Raw genomic sequence first — 22,022 nt, 5'->3', positions numbered from 1 at the left:
TTATCTGGCCGTGCAAATACTGCCCCCTATCCCCAACAGGTTAAAGTATAGGGATTCTAGTCGGGGGATATAGGTAGCACACTGGGGGACATTTTTCTCTGTTAAGATCATTTCCTTTTGAATTTCTAGCCAAATTTAAAATATTCCTGTTTTGATAAATGTAATAGTGAGCTAGGTCTGCTCTATACCAAATTAGCATACCCCCTGAGTACACTCCCTGTTTCACATCTGGCAATTTGGTGGATGGGACTACCAGCTTTTTGTAACCTAGAGGGCAGCCAATGGGTCCGTCCAGGATCCTGCTCTTTAGGCCAAGGACAGATGACCTCAGGCCTTGGATATTCCAGGATGAGATAGAGAAGGCTTTGTGTTCCATAAAATGTCCAAGGTTGTTAGTTGTGTGGTTTGGTCTCTCTCTCTCGCCATCTATCTATCTCTCTCTTTCTCTCTCCCCATCTATCTCTCACCATCTCTGTCTCCCCATCTCCCTCTCTGCTCCTCTCTCCCTTTACCTTTCTCTCCCTCTCCCTCTTCCCCCCTCTCTCTCTCTTTATCTATCTCTCTCTCCCCATCTCTCTCACTCTCCATCTCTATCTCTCCCTCTCTCCACATCTATCTCGCTCCATCTCTGTCTCCCCATCTCTCTCTTTCTCTCTCTCTCCCTCCCCAATCTCTCTTTCTCTCCCCATCTATCATTCTCCATCTCTCCCTCTCCATCTGTTTCTATCCATCTCTCTCTCTCTCCATCCAACTCTCTCCATCTCTCTCTTGCTCTCTCCCTCTCTCAGTCCCTACCACATCTCTCTCCCTGCCCCTCTCTCCCTTTCTTTCCATGTTTTGCCCGTAAGACAAGCATTGCTTATGATCGCTAATGAACAGTTTCTTCATTCATAATCACCAATAGTCACTCCAGGGTTCAATCATTATTAACACACTAGATAAGCATTAAAGGTACTTTTATTGCAGTTATTCTGATTAAAGGTAGATTTAGTGCAGTTCTTCTGATTTAAAGGTAGATTTAATGCAGTTATGATTAAAGGTAGATTTTGTGCAGTTCTTCTGACTGAAGGAAGATTCAGTGTAGTTCTTCTGGTTAAAGGTAGATTAAGTGCAGTTCTTTGTAATCAAATTAAAGAGTAAGAAAAAGACAAAGGCTCACAGGCGGAATCCAAAATGGCACCCTATTCCTTATAGTGCACTTCTTTTGATCAGGGCTCGTAGATATCTCGTCAAAGTAGTGCACTATATATGCAATAGGGTGCCATTTGGGACACAAGAGTCTAAGTTTTCCATCACTGCAATGTAGGAGGTCTTGTAGTCATATTGATTTAGGTTAGCTGACTCTGCAATAGCTCATTTTGCAGAAGGTCCTGTTATCCTTGAGAGGTGCAGAGTCTTGTACAAAAGCTGAAGAACATACGCACATCCAGGTACTTTCCGCAGGTGCTGAAGTTGTAGGCAAACTCATGGAAAACAGAAAGGAAAACGCTGCACACAGCTGCTCATGCTCCCAGGCAATATTTATTTACAACAAAGTCTCGACCCTTAGGTCTTCATCAGGCATCCATATCCCAAGTGGGGGTGGAAGGTCCTATATATATAGGGGCAGTACTCCGTGACGTCACTTCATGAAACAGGAGGTAAAGAAAAATGTATAACATAGTTTCACAATATTAACATTCAATGTATCAAAATATATGATCATACACAGGGAATGTGATCAATATTTACAGTAATATGCATACACATACAACATTCAATTAGGATTACAAAAAACACAATTTATTCAAACTCCTTGTTAAGGCCAAGAGGAGACAGTGTGTTGAGCCTGTGGATCCAAAAAGATTCCCTTTGAAGAAGTTTCCTCTCAATGTCCCCTCCCCTGCATGACATCTTGACCATTTCTATTCCAATGTATCCCAGAGAACTAATAGGATGTCCAGCTTGTACAAAATGAGCAGCAACCAGATTTTTTGTCTTACCTTAAATTGATGCGGTGCTCACTGATCCGTGTCTTAAGGCTTCTACGGGTTTTCCCTATGTAAGACAGACCAGAAGGACATTTCAACATGTAAATAACATTGGTGGACATGTGGGTAATCAGGCCCTTGATCTTAAATCTGTGTCCTGTGCGGGGGTTGGTAAATTAGTTGCATTTGTACGTAAAGCTGCATTGAGCACATTGGCCACATTTGTAATTACCCTCCGGAACCTTGTCCAAAAAAGTTTCCCTTTTCTCTGGTGGGTAATCAGATTTAACCACAGTATCTCTCACATTTGGGGGTCTTTTAAAAACCATACGTGGGGGATATTTAAAAATGGGTTTCAATTGTGTGTCAGTATCAATAATTTACCAGTGCATCCTGATAATGTCCTTAAATGCTTTCTCCAATGGTGAGTATTGGGTGAAGCATGATGGGACATGTTTAGCTTTTTTTTTTTACTTTTGGTTGAAGGCTTTCCAACTGTGCATCAGAGCTGCATATTCTTCTGATACGACTGAATTTACTTATAGGGAGACTTTCAATAAGTGGACGTGGATGAAAGCTGTCAACTCTAAGGAGGGTATTCCTGTCCATGTGTTTCCTATAGCGATCTATAGGTAGGGAGGATTGTCCTTAATAACCATCACATCAAGAAAATGGAAATTTGTGATATGTCATAGTTAATGGTAAAGTGAAGGTGTTCATTCATAGAGTTTAGATAAGCATGGAATTCCAAAAGTTCGTCCTGGGTGCCTGTATAGATCACGAGAACGTCATCAAAATATCTCTGAATTATGAGAATACTGGAGAGAAAATGGTTAAGGTCTGGATTCAGTATCATAGTGTACCCCATCACTGTCCGTTTGGTCTGGAGGAAGAAGTCTCCTCTTGAGAGAAAATAGTTGGAGGTTAGCAGCAGTTCAGCCAATTACACAATATAATTGGTGCTGGGAAGAGCGTTAGGGGGGACGTTCATTGAAGTAGAACTTGAGGGCCTCTAGGCCGCCCAGATGGGGGATGTTAGTATATAGACTGGTAACATCAAAAGTACACAGAATAGCCTTTTCAGATTTACAGTCGCGGCCAAAAGTTTTGAGAATGACACAAATATTAATTTTCAAAGTCTGCTGCCTCAGTTTGTATGATGGCAATTTGTGTATATACTCCAGAATGTTATGAAGAGTGATCAGATGAATTGCAATTAATTGCAAAGTCCCTCTTTGCCATGCAAATTAACTGATTCCCCCAAAAACATTTCCACTGCATTTCAGCCCTGCCACAAAAGGACCAGCTGACATCATGTCAGTGATTGTCTCGTTAACACAGGTGTGAGTGTTGACGAGGACAAGGCTGGAGATCACTCTGTCATGCTGATTGAGTTTGAATAACAGACTGGACGCTTCAAAAGGAGGGTGGTGCTTGGGATCATCGTTCTTCCTCTGTCAATCATGGGTACCTGCAAGGAAACACGTGCCATCATCATTGCTTTGCACAAAAAGTGCTTCACAGGCAAGGATATTGCTGCCAGTAAGATTGCACCTAAATCAACCATTTATCGGATCATCAAGTATTTCAAGGAGAGTGGTTCAATTGTTGTGAAGAAGGCTTCAGAGTGCCGTATGCGGGACGGACATCCAGCGAAAAATCCTATCACCATTAGCATAACAAAATTGTATATATATATTTTTTCAAATATAGGACTATTTTATATCGTTTTATAGATACACCTCTCCTGAATCGAACCACGTTGTCCGATTTCAAAAAGGCTTTACAGCAAAAGCAAAACATTAGATTATGTTAGAGGAGTATATCGTAAAAGTAGCCACATAGCCATTTTCCGACCAACCACATGCATCACAAATAACCAAAAAACAGCTAAATGCAGCACTAACCTTTGACAATCTTCATCAGATGACACCATGTTACACAATAAATGCATTCTTTTGTTCGATAAAGTTCATATTTATATATAAAAACAGCATTTTACATCGGCGCGTGACGTTGACTAACTATTTTCCCTCAAATGCGTCCGGTGAAACAGCGCTACAATTTACTAAATTACTATTCGAAAACATTTTTAAAATGTAATATTGTCATTCTAAGATTTATAGATTAGCATCTCTTGAAAGCACCTGCAATGCCAGATTTAAAAATAACTTTACTGGGTAATCACACTTTGCGATAAAAGGGGATGCGATACTCAGAAAAAATAGGCTAGCAATACAGGTCGGCGCCATCTTGGAACAATCGCATATCAAATCTAGTCTTGTATACTATTGTCAATAATCCCTTACCTTTGATTATCTTCATCAGAAGGCACTTCCAGGAATCCCAGGTCCACAACAAATGTATTTTCGTTCGAAAAAGTTAATCCTTTATGTCTTCTTGTTAGCGCGTTCTGAAGGCTGCACCAAAAGTACCATCGTGTGCGGGACTCCTCTCTTACCAAAATTTTTTTTTTTTTAATTTAAGTTCGTTCAAACATGTCAAACGTTGCATAACATAAATCTTCAGGGCCTTTTTCAACCAGAGCTCCAATAACATTCAAGGGGGACGATTGCATTGTCTTTCAAAACGTTTCGAAAGGGGAGAGTCGCCAGGGGCGCCGGCGTCATAATGGTGATCGCACTCCCCATGTAACCACATTCCACAGACTCTCATTCTGTCAGTTTTCACAGTAGAAGGCTCAAACCACTTTGTAAAGAATGGGGACATCTAGTGGAAGCAATAGGAAGTGCTCAATGAACCACAGCTCACGGTGTGATTTATAGGCAAAGTGATGAATTTGAGTCCGCAATTCAGAATTCCACATCCTGTTACGATCCGTCTCGGGGTTTTGACTGCCATATGAGTTCTGTTATACTCACAGACACCATTCAAACAGTTTTAGAAACTTTAGGTTGTTTTCTATCCACAGGTATTAATTATATGCTTATCCTAGCTTCTGAGTTTGAGTAGGAGGCCATTTCAAAAATTGCTGTAGCGCCCCCTATCCTAGGCGACCGTCAAGAGGTTAAAGTCATTGTCTCTGATGAATCCGCTTTCTGATTTTTTGGGGCATCTGGAAAAAAGCTTGTCCGGAGATGACAAGGTGAGCGCTTCCATCAGTCATGTGTCATGCCAACAGTAAAGCATCCTGAGACCATTCATGTGTGGGGTTGTTTCTCAGCCAAGTGAGTGGGCTCACTCACAATTCTGCCTAAGAACACAGCCATGAATAAAGAATGGTACCAACACATCCTCTGAGAGCAACTTCTCCCAACCATCCAGGAACAGTTTGGTGATGAGCAATGTCTTTTCCAGCATGATGGAGAACCTTGCCATAAGGCAAAAGTGATAAATAAGTGGCTCAGGGAAGAAAACATCGATATTTTGGGGCCATGGCCAGGAAACTCCCTAGACCTTAATCCCATTGAGAACTTGTGGTCAATCCTCAAGAGACGGCTGGACAAACAAAAACCCACAAATTCTGACAAACTCCAATCATTGATTATGCAAGAATGGGCTGCCATCAGTCAGGATGTGGCCCAGAAGTTAATTGACTGCATGCCAGGGCGAATTGCAGAGGTCTTGAAAAAGAAGGGTCAACAATGCAAATATTGACTCTGCATCAACTTCATGTAATTGTCAATAAAAGCCTTTGACACTTATGAAATGCTTGTAATTATACTTCAGTATTCCATAGTAACATCTGACAAAAATATTTAAAGACACTGAAGCAGCAAACTTTGTGGAAATTAATATTTGTATCATTCTCAAAACCTTTGGCAACAACTGTATGGTCCAAATATTTAAAAAAAAATGTATAAAATCAATAGAGTTACCAGTATACGTGGGGAGGGAGATCGCCCAGGGTTTCACAAATGGTCTACGAAGGTAGAGATTTCTCTGTCAGAGATCCATTACTACTCACAATGGGCCTGCCTGGTATAGGTGGTGTCATGCTCTTGTGAATTTGGGTAGAGCATATATGACAGGTGTGATTCAGCAGTCAACTCATATTCTGTCTTTGTAATTTTCCCTTCATTCAAAAATGTTGACAATCTATCATGGATTTGAAGAGACTTGAATTGATTAGCAGGGTCTTTTGGGATTATTTTGTAAAATTCACTGTTGTCTCAGAATTTCCTTTTTTTTAGTCTGTTGCTTTTAGTATCACTTTTGCACCTCCTTTGTCAGCAGGTTTTATAATGATACTGGAGTCATTTTTCAGTTCCATAACAGATACTTTCTCTGCTTTGGTGTCACGTCCTGACCATAGAGGGCTTGTATTTTTCTATGGTAGAGTAGGTCAGGGCGTGACTGGGGGGGTTTTGTCTAGTTTATTTATTTCTATGTTTGGTTCTAGTTTCTTTTTTCTATGATGGGTTTTTGTCTAGTTTACATTTTCTGTTGTGTTCTAGGTTATTTTTTCTAGGTTAGGGTTTTCTTTGATTCCCAATTAAAGGCAGCTGGTCATCGTTGTCTCTAATTGGGATCATATTTAAATTGTTGTTTTTCCCACTAGTGTTTGTGGGAGATTATTTTGAGTTAGTGTATGTTGCACCGCTTCGTCACGGTTTGTTATTGCTTTGTTTATAGTTTATTGTATGTCTTGCATAGTTTCACAGATAAATAAATATGTGGAACGATACACATGCTGCGCCTTGGTCTCCTTCATACGACAACCATGACATTTGGACATATTGTGGAATAACTTGTATTCTTTTTTCTTAGCCAGGAGATTATGTACGTCTTTCTCAACTAGGCGGAAATATGTTTCAGGAAAGGGATTTATTTTGGGTGATAAAAATGTGCTTTCCCTCTTAAAATATGTATTTTCCCTTGTCATGTCCTCAGGGCGAGAGTTAGGTTCATTGTCATTCAGGTTATCAATGGGAAAAACATTAGCATTGTTTCATGTCTGGTTACTAATACTATTCAATAGATTAACATTGGCAGGTGCAAAGGGAGGTCCAGAGTCTTAGCATGTCTTCAGTAACATTACAATGATGCTCTCACATAGAGCTCGAGTCCATCAGGTTTCCTATCGGTCATACTGACCTTGGCTGGGTAAAGTAAAGGGGGGGAACTGAGAGATGGGGGGGAGCTGGCAAGGGGCCTACATGCCCCATGGGGAGGACCACCTGGCTGGCCTTGACTTGGGCCACACTGCTGGGAGGAAGGGAATGCAGATAAGCCTGGAGTGGCAGAGGAAGAGGCAGGCTCGGTCTTTCCCACAGCCCCAGAGGGCCATGGAGGTAGGGGCCAGGGAGGCAGGAGGCACCGAGGGCTGGGGTCTTATCAGGGAGATAAGGGACACAGGAAACACTGGCTCCTAGTCCCAGGAGAACAGGAAGGAGAAACGTCATTGGTTGTTGTACAATGGGCACAGAGAAGGACAGAGGGAGATTCTTTCACCAGCTGAGAGAGTGGCAAAGCTGGGTAAAACAAAGATGAATACTTGGTACACTGTTAGCATTCTAGGTTTATGTCATTGTGTCAACAGCACATACCAGAGAGATGGTGCTCATTTTTCGAGAGCAGTTTATGGCCCTTAGAGTAGAGACCTTATGAACACATCTAGACTATGTCTGTTTCCAGAATGATGCCAAATTCTCTATAGGCCTGGTCAAAAGTAATGCACTTTAAAGAGAACAGGGTGCCATTGTTGAGCTCAGTACAACAATCTAGAAGGTATGGATTTCCTTCATGGACTGTCTCTTTCCTTGTATGTACTGTCCTGTAAATAGAGCTGTTTCTGGATGTGGGCCCATGGCCAATGTATTGGTCCATACTACATACCCATACACCCTTACAGATGTTTAGCTCTGATAAATCATCATATTAGTAGCTGTCACAGGGTTAACATCACTTTGAGAAAGCGTTCCTCCCCTCCCTGGAACAAGACATAGACACTCCTGGTGAGGGAGGAATGGAAGGGGAGCGAAAGGGAAGGAAGGGAGGAAGGGAGGGATGGTGGAAGGAGATGTGGGAGGGAGGAGATGTGGGAGGGAGGAGAGGAGGGAAGGAGGAGATGTGGGAGGGAGGAGAGGGGGAAGGGGGAGAGGAGGGGGGATAGGGAGTGGGGAGGGAGAATGGGAGGGAGGAGGGAGTAGAGAGGAAGGAGAGGTGGGAGGAAGGAGAGATAAAGAGCAGCTGTAGTGTACCTCTACAGATGTAGAATCTTAATTTGAGCCAGTTTGCTACAGCAGGAAAATAACAGGACACGTGAATGATTAATAATAATAATCTGGAAGACTGTTCTAGCCCTGTTGTGTAGTGGGAGTAGTGGTGTCCACAGCTCTGTCTTAGGCTAAAAGCTTTCCAATGATCTAACCCGCTCCCTGTGGTTCTTTCCTAGCGATAGTCCTCCTCTACTCAACCTCCTCTCAGATGTAAATCCTTTCATTATGTTTTGTTGTTAGTCATTTCCAGTGATCAAGTCACATTATCAGTCTCTGTTCCCCAATTCTTAAGCACTCAGCCCTAACTCACCTTATAACCCACCTTCCACTCTTCCCAAAATCCAGCCTTTCTTCCCACATCTGAAAATGTGTCATTTATTTTAAAATATTGTGTCAGTTCCAGAGGCTGCTTCTGAAGCCCTGTAGTGTTTTTAGTTCCTTGGTGTCTCTAACCCACCTCCACATCCTAAACCGAACTGCCCCTAGCAAAGTTTACCATCAGGGGGATGAAAGCTAGGCAGGGTTTCCATTTTTTTAATATTTTGAAACCCCTTTACTTTCTCTCCATGTTCCTGCAAAATCCCTCCCCTTCTTTCCGCTATCATTTAATTTCTACCTCTCTCTCTCTCTCACCTCATTACACATTCCACATTGTGTAACTTAGCCCTCAGTGACTTTTATCATAGCAGCACATGTGTTTTTTATTTAGGACTCTTAATGCTAAGAGATGAGGGCTCTTGTGAAAGTTTTTTAAATATATTATTCAGAACAGTCCTCATAGATTTACGGACAGCTAATTTTAAATTATATCAACTAATACTGCATGAACAGGGCAAGTGATCTGACCAGGAACAATTCTTGGCATTTTCAGGTTATCAGAAGCTACTCTTCCTGGGCTCCACACAAAACATGAAACATTACATAATACAACACATTAATAAGAACAGCTCAAAGACAGAACTACATACATTTAAAATAGGAATACTGAAATACAAAAGGTCCTGTAGTGACAGAACACTGAAGACAGAGAGACCAATACTATAGGCCTACATTCAGTCACCTATTAATGTCATGCTCATATAAATACTGCACCTTCAGAAAGTTGCCAAGTTGCAGCCGTTTCTCTCTCAGGCTGATAGACACTTATCCATCCTTTTATTAAAAGAAGTTTTGACTATTGTAATCCTCTCCTGTCTGGTCTACCCGAGAAAGCCATTGGTCAGCTGCTAAAAATACAGAATGCTGCAGCACGGGTACTGACCAAGACCAGATGGAGAGCACACATTACACTGGTTTTGAGGTCTCTGCACTGGCTGCCTGGGAGTTTTGGAATATTAGAATAATTATTCTATGGTTTTTTTAATCAATCCACAATATTTCACCTCAATACATGTCAGACATGCATTTAAGTTATGTACCCAGTAGGTCCCTCAGCTCCTCAGGCACTGGACTTTTATGCAGCTCAAAATAAAGACATTAACAGCGAGACATATGACATGGTGCTGGTTACCAGGGAGACAGATGACATGGTGCTGGTTACCAGGAAGACAGATGACATGGTGCTGGTTACCAGGGAGACAGATGGCATGGTGCTGGTTATCAGGGAGACACATTACATGGTGCTGGTTACCAAGGAGACAGATGACATGGTGCTGGTTATCAGGGAGACAGATTACATGTTGCTGGTTACCATGGTGAGAGAGAGATGACCTTTTCAGAGCAGCTCATAATAAAGACATTTCTAACATACTCTGATTCCAACATATTATCAGACATTTAATAGCAGATGAAACATATCATAGTCCTTAAAGACCTCTCCCTTCCACCAGAGAGATGCAGCTAAAGGTGCCTTTAGAAAGCAGTCACACCCCTTCTCTTTTTCTACATTTTGTTCTGTTACAGCCTGAATTTAAAATGGATTAAATTCAGATGTTGTGTCACTGATCTACACACAATATCCCATAATGTCATCATGGAATTGTGAATAAAAAATAAATAAAAAAAATGAAAAGCTGAAATGTCTTGAGACAATAATAACTCAACCCCTTTCTTATGGCAAGCCTAACTAAGCCCAGGAGTAAAACGCTTAATAAGTCACATAAGTTGCATGGACTCACTCTGTGTGCAATAATAGTGTTGAACATGATTTCTGAATGACTACCTCATCTCTGTGCCCCCCTCAGTCAGGCAGTAAATGTCAAACACAGATTCAACCACAAAGACCAGGGAGTTTTCCAATGCCTAGCAAGAAAGGGCACCTGTTGGTAGATGGGTGAAAAAAAGCTGAAATTGAATATCCCTTTGAGCATGGTGAAGTTATTATTATTTTATTTTTATTCATATTTTTACCGTCTTTTTCTCCCCAATTTCGTCATATCACTGAGTATCACTCTTCATATTTTGCAGCATGGTGGTGGCTGCATCATGTTATGGGTATGCTTGTCATTGGCAAGGACTAGGGAGTGTTTTAGAATAAAAATAAATGGAATAGAGCTAAGCACAGGCAAAGTCCTAGAGGAAAACCTGGTTCAGTCTGCTTTCCAACAGACACTGGGAGACAAATCCACCTTTCAGCAGGACAATAACTTAAAATGCAAGGCCAAAATGTACACTGGAGTTACTTACCAAGATGACATTGAATGTTCCTGAGTGGCCTTTTTACAGTTTTGACTTAAATTGTCTTGAGAATCTGTGGCAAGAATCTATGGCTGTCTAGCAATGATCAACAACCAACTTGACAGAGTTTGAGTACTTAAAAAAAAATAATGGGCAAATATTGCACAATCCAGGTATGCAAAGCTATTAGAGGCTTACCCAGAAAGACTCACAGCTGTAATCACTGCCAAAGGTGATTCTAACATGGGGTTGAGTACTTATCTAATCAAAGTATATGAGTGTTTTATTTTCCATTAATAGAAAAAATATATATAATAATTCTTCCACTTTGACATTACAGTATTTTGTGTAGATCAAAAAATGACAATTAAATGAATTTTAATCCCACTTTGTAACAACAACATGTGGAAGAAGTCAAGAGGTGTGAATAGTTTCTGAAGGCACCGTACATATCAGTTAACATAGGCTATATTTACAAGTTATTTAGGTCAGATAGGGGAGGGGCGTTGTGCCGTTAGGTGTTGTTTTAGTTGTTTTTTGAAAGCTAATTTTGCGGTTTGCTTGTGTAATTTGAGATGGAAATGTAGTTCCATATAATCATGGCTCATTCAATACTGTGCATTGCATCCCCCCACTGCCTTGTCTGTGAAGACTTCATATTACTTCATACAGAAGAGATGGAGACACATGGCATATCAGAGCTGCATCACAGTGTGAAACTTCAAAACCAGACATCTTTGTCTAATCTCTACATCACTTTCGAGTGAAGTAATGTCCTCTCCTCCTTTCTACTCCTCCAGTGAAATCTCGCTCTTCCTGCCAGCATATCTATAAATCTACCTCTTGTTTGGGTTTGGAGCTGTCTTAGGAAGAGGAGGCTCGCTCCCTTTTGAGTTATTAATCACATTATGAGAGACACAGAAGGAAAAGGAGATATACAGAGGGAGAAGGGAGAGAGAAAGGGGGAGCATTATATTGAATTTTGCTTATATCATGCTACACCACAATAAACATAAAGTTAAAATGCAGAGACTCCAAGACCATTGATTGAGAGCTTTTGAAGTGACAGGTTGACACGACGTCTCTGCTGCGCTGTATTAGCACAATGGACATCGCGCTGCACTCTAAAGCAAGGACATTTTGGTTATGAATATAGGCTACAAGATAGCTAGGCTGTTTGTAATAGTTGAATATGTGAATGCAGCCTTAGACACAGCTGTCTTACCAAAAATAATGCAAGATAAATGCTGAAAGTAGTAGCCTAGTTATTCATGCATGCAAACAAAGATATTGAATAGCAGCTTGGCTTAGAATACAGACAACACTGGGAATGCGAACAAAATAATGCAAACCGAACAAAACAGCTGTACCAAGTAGGCTTAGTAAACAAAATATCAATATCAAGGCATGACACCATCTATATTTAGGCTAGTTACACTAACAGTCTACAAACACAGTAAACAAAAGGCGAATGGAGATCCAGATAACCAAAACGTAAACTACAGCCTACTACAGTGAGTTGCAGTCTACAGCCAACTACAGTGAGATGCATTCTACAGCCTACTACTGTGAGATGCAGCCTACAGCCTACTACACTGAGATGCAGTCTACAGCCTACGACAGTGAGATGCAGCCATGCACAGCTGTCTTGTCAAATCAAATCAAAGTGTATTTGTCACGTGCACCGAATACAACAGGTGTAGACCTTACAGTGAAATGCTTACTTACAGGCTCTAACCAATAGTGCGAAAAAAAAAGGTATATGTGTGTGTGTGTGTGTGTGTGTAAGTAAAGAAATAAAACAACAGTAAAAAGACATTTAAAAATAAGAGTAGCAAGGCTATATACAGACACCGGTTAGTCAGGCTTATTGAGGTAGTATGTACATGTGGGTATGGTTAAAGTGACTATGCATATATGATGAACAGAGAGTAGCAGTAGCGTTAAAAGAGGGGTTGGCGGGTGGTGGGACACAATGCAGATAACCCGGTTAGCCAATGTGCCGGAGCACTGGTTGGTCGGGCCAATTGAGGTAGTATGTGCATGAATGTATAGTTAAAGTGATTATGCATATAAGATAAACAGAGAGTAGCAGCAGCGTAAGAGGGGTTGGGGGGGGCACACAATGCAAATAGTCCGTGTAACCATTTGGTTACCTGTTCAGGAATCTTATGGCTTGGGGGTAAAAACTGTTGAGAAGCCTTTTTGTCCTACACTTGGCACTCCGGTACCGCTTGCCATGCGGTAGTAGAGAGAACAGTCTAAGACTGGGGTTGCTGGGGTCTTCCTCCCGCACCTTGAAAGTGGCAGCTCTACCCTTTAGCTCAGTGTGAATGTTGCCTGTAATCCATGGCTTCTGGTTGGGGTATGTACGTACAGTCACTGTGGGGATGAAGTCCTCAATGCACTTATTGATAAAGCCAGTGACTGATGTGGTGTATTCCTCAATGTCATCGGAAGAATCCCGGAACATGTTCCAGTCTGTGATAGCAAATCAGTCCTGTAGTTTAGCGTCTGCTTCATCTGACCATTTTTTTATAGACCGAGTCACTGGTGCTTCCTGCTTTAATTTTTGCTTGTTAGCAGGAATCGGGAGGATAGAGTTGTGGTAGGATTTACCAAATGGAGGGCAAGGGAGAGCTTTGTACTCGTCTCTGTGTGTGGAGTACAGGTGATCTAAAAAAAAATTCCCTCTGGTTGCACATTTAACATGTTGATAGAGATTTGGTAGAGCTGATTTAAGTTTCCCTGCATTAAGAGACCGTAAAACGGAGGCCTTCTCCTCCGGGCCAATAGGCCCGCTTCAAACATGGAAAACCATGCCACTCATGAGTTCAGCAGCACGTTGTGATATGGCACAATACACTTAAGTGAATCAAATTTGACCCACATAATCAATCAATCAATGCCAGCCCACCATAAACACGTTTCCAATATGTACAGCTCCATTTACAACCACAAAAACCATTAGGCTATCAAGAAAACCACAATAGAATGGATACATTTCTGTGATGAAACACTGTCAGGACTGTTTTGCTATAACAGACTGGAACATGTTCCGTGATTCTTCCAATTGCATTGAGTACACTTCATAAGTCACTGGCTTTATCAATAAGTGCATCGAGGACATCGTCCCCCACAGTGACTGTACGTACATACCCCAACCAGAAGCCATTGATTACAGGCAACATTCACACTGAGCTAAAGGGCAGAGCTGCCGCTTTCAAGGTGCGGGACTCTAGCGTCTTTGCTGCTGGGTGGCGGCCTCGGTAGTTTTTGCTGCTGCTCATCGCTCTCCTTCTCTTTTGTTTGGGTACTTTGGGGAAGCCAAATTCTGATCTCCATCGTGGCAGATTAGCTGGTTTCAGCTAGCTAAATAGGCTAAGGCTCATAACACAAATGTGTTTTACAGCTAGTTAAGAAGCTAACTAAACTCTGTACTGGTGGGGTGTGAGGCAGAGTTGGGTGACGGAGCTTCAACGGTAAACCTGACCCCGTCCCTATAAATCAAAATAAAATATTACAAGCGGAGGCTTACCACATTATTCACTTAGCCTACTAAGTGAATAACGTTATTCACTTCTGCTTTTTATGGAAACCCGAAGGAGTCATAACTAACCACCCCAGTGGCATTCCATAGCCCCCCTACACACACCGCGGTACGCTTTGAGCGTTGTGCTGAGATAGTTCAGCAGAGATTAAGATTTTGCGCCAACCTGGCACTTTGTTTTGCTATTTTACTCAGGGATATAAAACTTGTGAAGCCGGGCCCTGTCTTTTAGAGAAACTGAACAGCTACTGTCTTTTTCTCTGTCTGGCTTTGTCATCAGACGAACGCTATGAAAGCCTGATTGTAACAAAAGTATGTGGTCAAGTGTGTGCGTGTCTGTGCGTGCGTGTGTTCGTGCGAGTGCAGGAAGATGATGGATGCAGTGACAATGTTGAACAGATGAGCAGACACTGTCTGGGGGTTGTTAGTATCCACTCTTCCACCACCACAACCCCACAAAACTCTCCATCTCACATCACTAACCCCTCTTCACTGCACATTCTTACCATACCAGATATCAGCATATCACAGACTCTCTGCCAATGTGCCAATGGTCCATCAGGGAATATCCAACCTGAGCCATCATTACATAATGTACTAACATATTCAGATTAAATTACTGGGGCTCAATGCATTCCATGAGCCAAGTGAAACACCATATTATTGCCATTCCCCATAGGCAACAACACTCAAGTGTTTTTGCACAGCATCATATTGGAACGGGTTCAGTGATAGTTCTTGGAAATACTTGGTGTCTGTTTATACCATACAGTGTCTGTATCATGCAGTGTGTGTCTGTGTGTGTACCATAGAGTGTGTGTTCTGTCTGAGACACTGGAGGTTAAGGTGTGGGTTTCATCTGGTCTCTGAGATCATTAGGCTCCTGTTCAGTGGCCTTTGGGGGAATAGAGAACATTATGGTTCACAGGCAACACATCAGAAGCCCTCACCCTTCACTACCCACCACATTATATCTCAGAGTACATGAGTCTGGCAGTTTAGAATAGAGCTACAGAGTGTATATTAGATCAATCACACACAGAGAGCCAACTGAATTCACACTGTCATGACGTTGCCCTCTTTGAGTACAGGGAGCATAGTTGACCCCATCCCCCTTGCACCATCCCCCTACCTACCTCTCCCTACCCAGGCCCGGTGAAGGCGGTCGTAAATTCCAAAGGAAATGTCCTGGCTAACAGGCCACAGTTGAGACAGAGAGGGGTTTCATAGAGAGACAAAGGAAATTCTTCCAACTCACAGAATTGGAGAACCGGACGACATTTATGTTCTGGAGAAAGTATAAAAGACCGGTGAAGAATCCAGCTACGAACTGGTCCACTTGGTACAATTTTGTGATACCCATTGGAGACAATAGTACCATACTAAGGTTTATATAATAGCCTCAGCTATGGGACTTGCATCTAAATGGTTGTATAAAATGTTTTAATAAGGATAAAGCTATTTGGAATACGTTGAGGTACTGATGTTAATGTGATAGAATGTATTTCTGTTCAAAGCTTAAATCAGTCATCGGCACGGCCCCAGGGACACAGACAGGACCAGGCGTCATGTGACAAGCCTGTTCTATGTTCACGTATAAAACCCCCACCCTGATTTTCTTACATCAGACCAGGCCTCCCCTCCATTACCAGTTGGCCAATAGGTTTGACCATCCAATTTCTCTACTGAAAGTTAACCTCTATGGGCTAGGTGGGACGCAAGCGTCCCACCCGTGGTGCACTCCATCAACAGCAGGTGCATTTCAAGAGCGGCAAATTTGAATCCAAATAAATGTCAAAATTCAAATTTTGAATTTTGACATTTATTTGGATTCAAATTTGCCGCTCTTGAAATGCACCTGCTGTTGATGGAGTGCACCACGGGTGGCACGCTAGCGTCCCACCTAGCCCCAAGAGGTTAACCTGTTAGGGCTAGGGGGCAGTATTTGCACGGCTGGATAAAAAAATGTACCCGATTTAATCTGGTTACTAATCCTACCCAGTAACTAGAATATGCATATACTTATTATATATGGATAGAAAGCACCCTAAAGTTTCTAAAACTGTTTGAATGGTGTCTGTGAGTATAACAGAACTCATTTGGCAGGCAAAACCCTGAGACATTTTCTGACAGGAAGTGGATACCTGATGTGTTGTATTACCTTTAAACCTATGCCATTGAAAAACACAGGGGCTGAGGAATATTTTGGCACTTCCTATTGCTTCCACTAGATGTCACCAGCCTTTACAAAGTGTTTTGAGTCTTCTGGAGGGAGATCTGACCGAACAAGAGCCATGGAACGATGATGTCCCATTAGACACCTGGCGCGCGAGTTCATGTTGGGTACCCTCGTTCCAATACGTTATAAAAGAGAATGCATTCGTCCACCTTGAATATTATTCATGTTCTGGTTAACCTCTCTAGGCTAGGCGGGACGAATTCGTCCCACCTACGTAACAGCCACTTGCAGCCTGTGGCGCGATTTTCAAAAAGTTAAAAATCCTATTACTTCAATTTCTCAAACATATGACTATTTTACAGCTATTTAAAGACAAGACTCTCGTTAATCTAACCACACTGTCCGATTTCAAAAAGGCTTTACAACGAAAGCAAAACATTAGATTATGTCAGCAGAGTACCAAGCCAGAAATAATCAGACACCCATTTTTCAAGCCAGCATATAATGTCACCAAAACCCAGAAGACAGCTAAATGCAGCACTCACCTTTGATGATCTTCATCAGATGACAACCCTAGGACATTATGTTATACAATACATGCATGTTTTGTTCAATCAAGTTCATATTTATATCAAAAACCAGCTTTTTACATTAGCATGTGACGTTCAGAACTAGCATACCCCCCGCAAACTTCCGGGGAATTCGCTAACATTTTACTAAATTACTCACGATAAACGTTCACAAAAAGCATAACAATTATTTTAAGAATTATAGATACAGACCTCCTCTATGCACTCGATATGTCCGATTTTAAAATAGCTTTTTGGTGAAAGCACATTTTGCAATATTCTAAGTACATAGCCCAGGCATCACGGGCTCGCTATTTAGACACCCGGCAAGTTTAGCACTCACCATAATCATATTTACTATTATAAAAGTTTGATTACCTTTTGTTGTCTTCGTCAGAATGCACACCCAGGACTGCTACTTCAATAACAAATGTTGGTTTGGTCCAAAATAATCCATCGTTATATCCGAATAGCGGCATTTGTTCGTGCGTTCCAGACACTATCCGAAATAGTAAAGAAGTGTCGCGCGCATGGCGCATTTCGTGACAATAAAATTCTAAATATTCCATTACCGTACTTCGAAGCATGTCAACCGCTGTTTAAAATCAAAATCAATTTTTACGACATTTTTCTCATAGAAAAGCGATAATATTCCGACAGGGAATCTCCTTTTCGGCAAACAGAGGAGTTCATGTTGGGTACCCTCGTTCCAATACGTTATAAAAGAGTATGCATTCGTCCACCTTGAATATTATTCATGTTCTGGTTAAAAAAAGCCCTAATGATTTATGCTATACAACATTTGACATGTTTGAACGAACGTAAATATATTTTTTCCCCTCGTTCATGACGAGAAGTCCGGCTGGCTTAGATCATGTGCTAACAAGACGGAGATTTTTGGACATAAATGATGAGCTTTTTTGAACAAAACTACATTCGTTATGGACCTGTGATACCTGGAAGTGACATCTGATGAAGAGAATCAAAGGTAATGGATTATTTACATAGTATTTTCGATTTTAGATCTCCCCAACATGACGTCTAGTCTGTATCGCAACGCGTATTTTTCTGGGCGCAGTGCTCAGATTATTGCAAAGTGTGATTTCCCAGTAAGGTTATTTTTAAATCTGGCAAGTTGATTGCGTTCAAGAGATGTAAAGCTATAATTCTTTAAATGACAATATAATATTTTACCAATGTTTTCTAATTTTAATTATTTAATTTGTGACGCTGACTTGACTGCCGGTTATTGGAGGGAAACGATTTCCTCAACATCAATGCCATAGTAAAACGCTGTTTTTGGATATAAATATGAACTTGATAGAACTAAAAATGCATGCATTGTCTAACATAATGTCCTAGGAGTGTCATCTGATGGAGATTGTAAAAGGTTAGTGCATAATTTTAGCTGGTTTTATGGTTTTGGTGACCCTGTCTTTGAATCGACAAAACATTACACACAACTCTTGTAAATGTACTGTCCTAACATACTCTAAATTTATGCTTTCGCCGTAAAATCTTTTTGAAATCGTAAAACGTGGTTAGATTAAGGAGATGTTTATCTTTCAAAGGGTGTAAAATAGTTGTATGTTTGAAAAATTTGAATTTTTACATTTATTTGGATTCAAATTTGCCGCTCTTGAAATGCACCTGCTGTTGATGGAGTGCACCACGGGTGGCACGCTAGCGTCCCACCTAGCCCATAGAGGTTAACCCTAACTCTATCTTTACCCTAACCCTATCATTACCCTAACCCTATCATTACCCTAGTCTAGCTTTACCCTAGCTCTATCTTTACCCTAGCTCTATCATTAACCCTAACTCTATCTGTACACTAACCCTAACTCTATAATTACTCTAACATTACCCTAATTCTATCATTAACCCTAACTCAATCTTTACCCTAAATATATCATTAACCCTAACTCTATCATTAACCCTAACTCTTGGCCAGGTCGCAATTGTAAATGAGAACTTGTTCTCAACTTGCCTACCTGGTTAAATAAAGGTGAAATAAATAAATAAATAAATAAATAAAACCTCTATCATTAACCCAACCTCTATCATTAACCCAACTCTATCATTAACCCAACTCTATCTTTACCCCAGCTCTAACTCTATCATTAACCCTAACTTTATCATTACCCTAACTGTATCATTAACTCTAACTCTATCTTTACCCTAACCCTAGCTCTATCTTTACCCTAGCTCTATCTTTACCCTATCTCTATCATTAACCTGAACTCTATCAGTACCTTAACTCTATCAGTACCTTAACTCTATCAGTACCTTAACTCTATCTTTAGCCTAACCCTAACTCTATCATTACACTAGCTCTATCTTTACCCTAGCTCTATCTTTACCCTAGCTCTATCTTTACCCTAGCTCTATCTTTACCCTAGCTCTATCTTTACCCTAGCTCTATCTTTACCCTAGCTCTATCATTAACCTGAACTCTATCAGTACCCTAACTCTATCAGTACCCTAACTCTATCAGTACCCTAACTCTATCAGTACCCTAACTCTATCAGTACCCTAACTCTATCAGTGCCCTAACTCTATCAGTGCCCTAACTCTATCAGTGCCCTAAATCTATCAGTACCCTAACTATCTTTAGCCTAACCCTAACTCTATCATTACTCTAGTCTGTCTTTACCCTAGCTCTATCTTTACCATAACTCTATCAGTACCCTAGCTCTATCTTTACCCTAGCTCTATCATTAACCTGAACTCTATCTTTACCCTAACTCTATCATTAACGCTAACTCTATCATTACCCTAACTCTATCATTAACCCAACTCTATCTTTACCCTAGCTCTATCTTTACCCCAACTCTAACTCTATCATTAACCCTAACTCTATCTTTACCCTAACTCTATCTTTACCAAAACTGTATCATTAACCCTAACTCTATCATTACCCTAACTCTATCATTAACCCTAACCGTATCATTAACCCTAACCCTATAATTTCCCCTAACCCTATAATTTCCCCTAACCCTATAATTTCCCTAACTCTATCTTTACCCTAACTCTATCATTAACCTGAACTTTATCTTTACCCTAACTCTATCATTAACCCTAACTGTATCATTAACCCTAACCCTATCATTTCCCTAACTCTATCATTTCCCTAACTCTATCATTACCCTAGTCCATCTTTACCCTAGCTCTATCTTTACCCTAACTCTATTTTTACCCTAATTCTATCAGTACCCTAACTCTATCTTTACCCTAACCCTAACTATCATTACCCTAGCTCTATCATTACCCTAACCCTATCTTTACCCTAAATCATTTTTTACCCTAACCCTAATTGTATCATTACCCCACCTCTATCTTTACCATAACTCTAACTCTATCTTCACCCTAAATCTATATTTACCCTAACCCTAACTCTAGCCTACCCTAGCTCTAGCTTTACCCTGACTCCAACCTAAGGTCATCCGTTTGGACACTTTATTGGAGACATTACCACACTTCTCTTCATTAGTAATTTTGTACTGATTTATTCACCATTCCATTGGTTGGAGATATTCTATAAACACTAGCATGCGACATATGGGTACAAGGTACAGGGTTGAGTGGGGTCAGGTTATGTGACAGGAGACAGAGCGCTGAAAGGTGAGGAATGCACTACGGGTGTCTTAACAGGTCCTCAGAGAACATTTTATTCTAGAATCTACATCATGATAAAGATGTTATTTCTCCATTCTGATGGAAGAAATGTAATGTTTGAAATGGAACAATGGAGTATTCTTTTCAACTCTGGCTTCCATTTTAAAATTCCTTTTCAAAAGCTTCTGCAATTTATTTCCTCTTCAGCTTTTAATGGTTGGAGAACATTAAGGATGGTTATGGTTTCTCTGGTGAATTCTTGATGTGGAATGTGAACTCCTTTTTATTCCTTTGGCCACATGTATGGCCTTCTCACTTTCAAGAGAGATCGGATCGGTCATAGTCGTGCGTTTCATGTGTGTTTTCATTTTCAAGAGACTTAACAGAAATATTTTCCATACAAATACAAATGGGGGTTATCTACTGTATATGTGTGTATCCTTATATTTATGTGTGTTTGATTGATTTTATATCTCCACGGTGATTGTGTGTCATCGTGTATGAGAGTGTGTATGGGTCCTGTTTTGTGCGTTGTCATGGAGCCCAAGTCGGAGTGAAAAATGATGGTGTGGATAAATGAGGTGAGAGACATTAAGGTCTTGAGACTGGGTTTCCTCTGGATTGATGTCGTGTGATATGTTCTGTCTAACTGACTATGGAGTTCTCTGGCCCTCTCTCATCTCTCTAAAGCTCCTGACTTAGTGAGTTGGAATTGTTACTTGCAGTCAGTCCAATGGGATGGGACACTACTGTAATGTCTGCTTCCAACTCACACCCTCAAACACGTAGATCCCCTGAACGCAGCTCACTTTCCAGCTCACACTCTCAAACAACTAGATCCCGTGAACGCAGCTCACTCTCCAGATCCCAAACACCTGAATTCTAATCACCTGTTCACACACCTGTATGTCATGATCACACACTATTCTTTGCACCCCATCGCTGTGAGGTATTGTTTGTTTTGTGACACACTTCTTTCAGAGCTCTGTTTTTTTCCCGTGATTTACTCCTCCCGTGTGTGATAGTTTTTGCCTGCCTCACTTTTTGCCTGCCTATTCCCTGCCTCGGATTTCCTGTTATCTATCTATTGCCTGATCTCCCAGACTACGTTACTAGCCTTTTTCCTGCCTGTACTGTTGCCCTTTTGGACACCCTGTGTATGAACTTCTGCCGGCCCCTGGACCCAGCTACCTGCCTCCTCCTGTGGTCCTTTACAATAAACACCTGCTGTGCCCTACCCTTGAAACTAGCTCTCTCTCTCCCCTTGTGTTCATTACAACTACATGCTCACAGGCACGCATGCACACACACACACACGCACATACACTTCTTCCTGTA

This window comes from Salmo salar, chromosome ssa01 (assembly GCF_905237065.1).
Source record: "Salmo salar chromosome ssa01, Ssal_v3.1, whole genome shotgun sequence".
NCBI classification, from domain to species: domain Eukaryota; kingdom Metazoa; phylum Chordata; class Actinopteri; order Salmoniformes; family Salmonidae; genus Salmo; species Salmo salar.
This window is presented reverse-complemented; position numbering follows the sequence as displayed.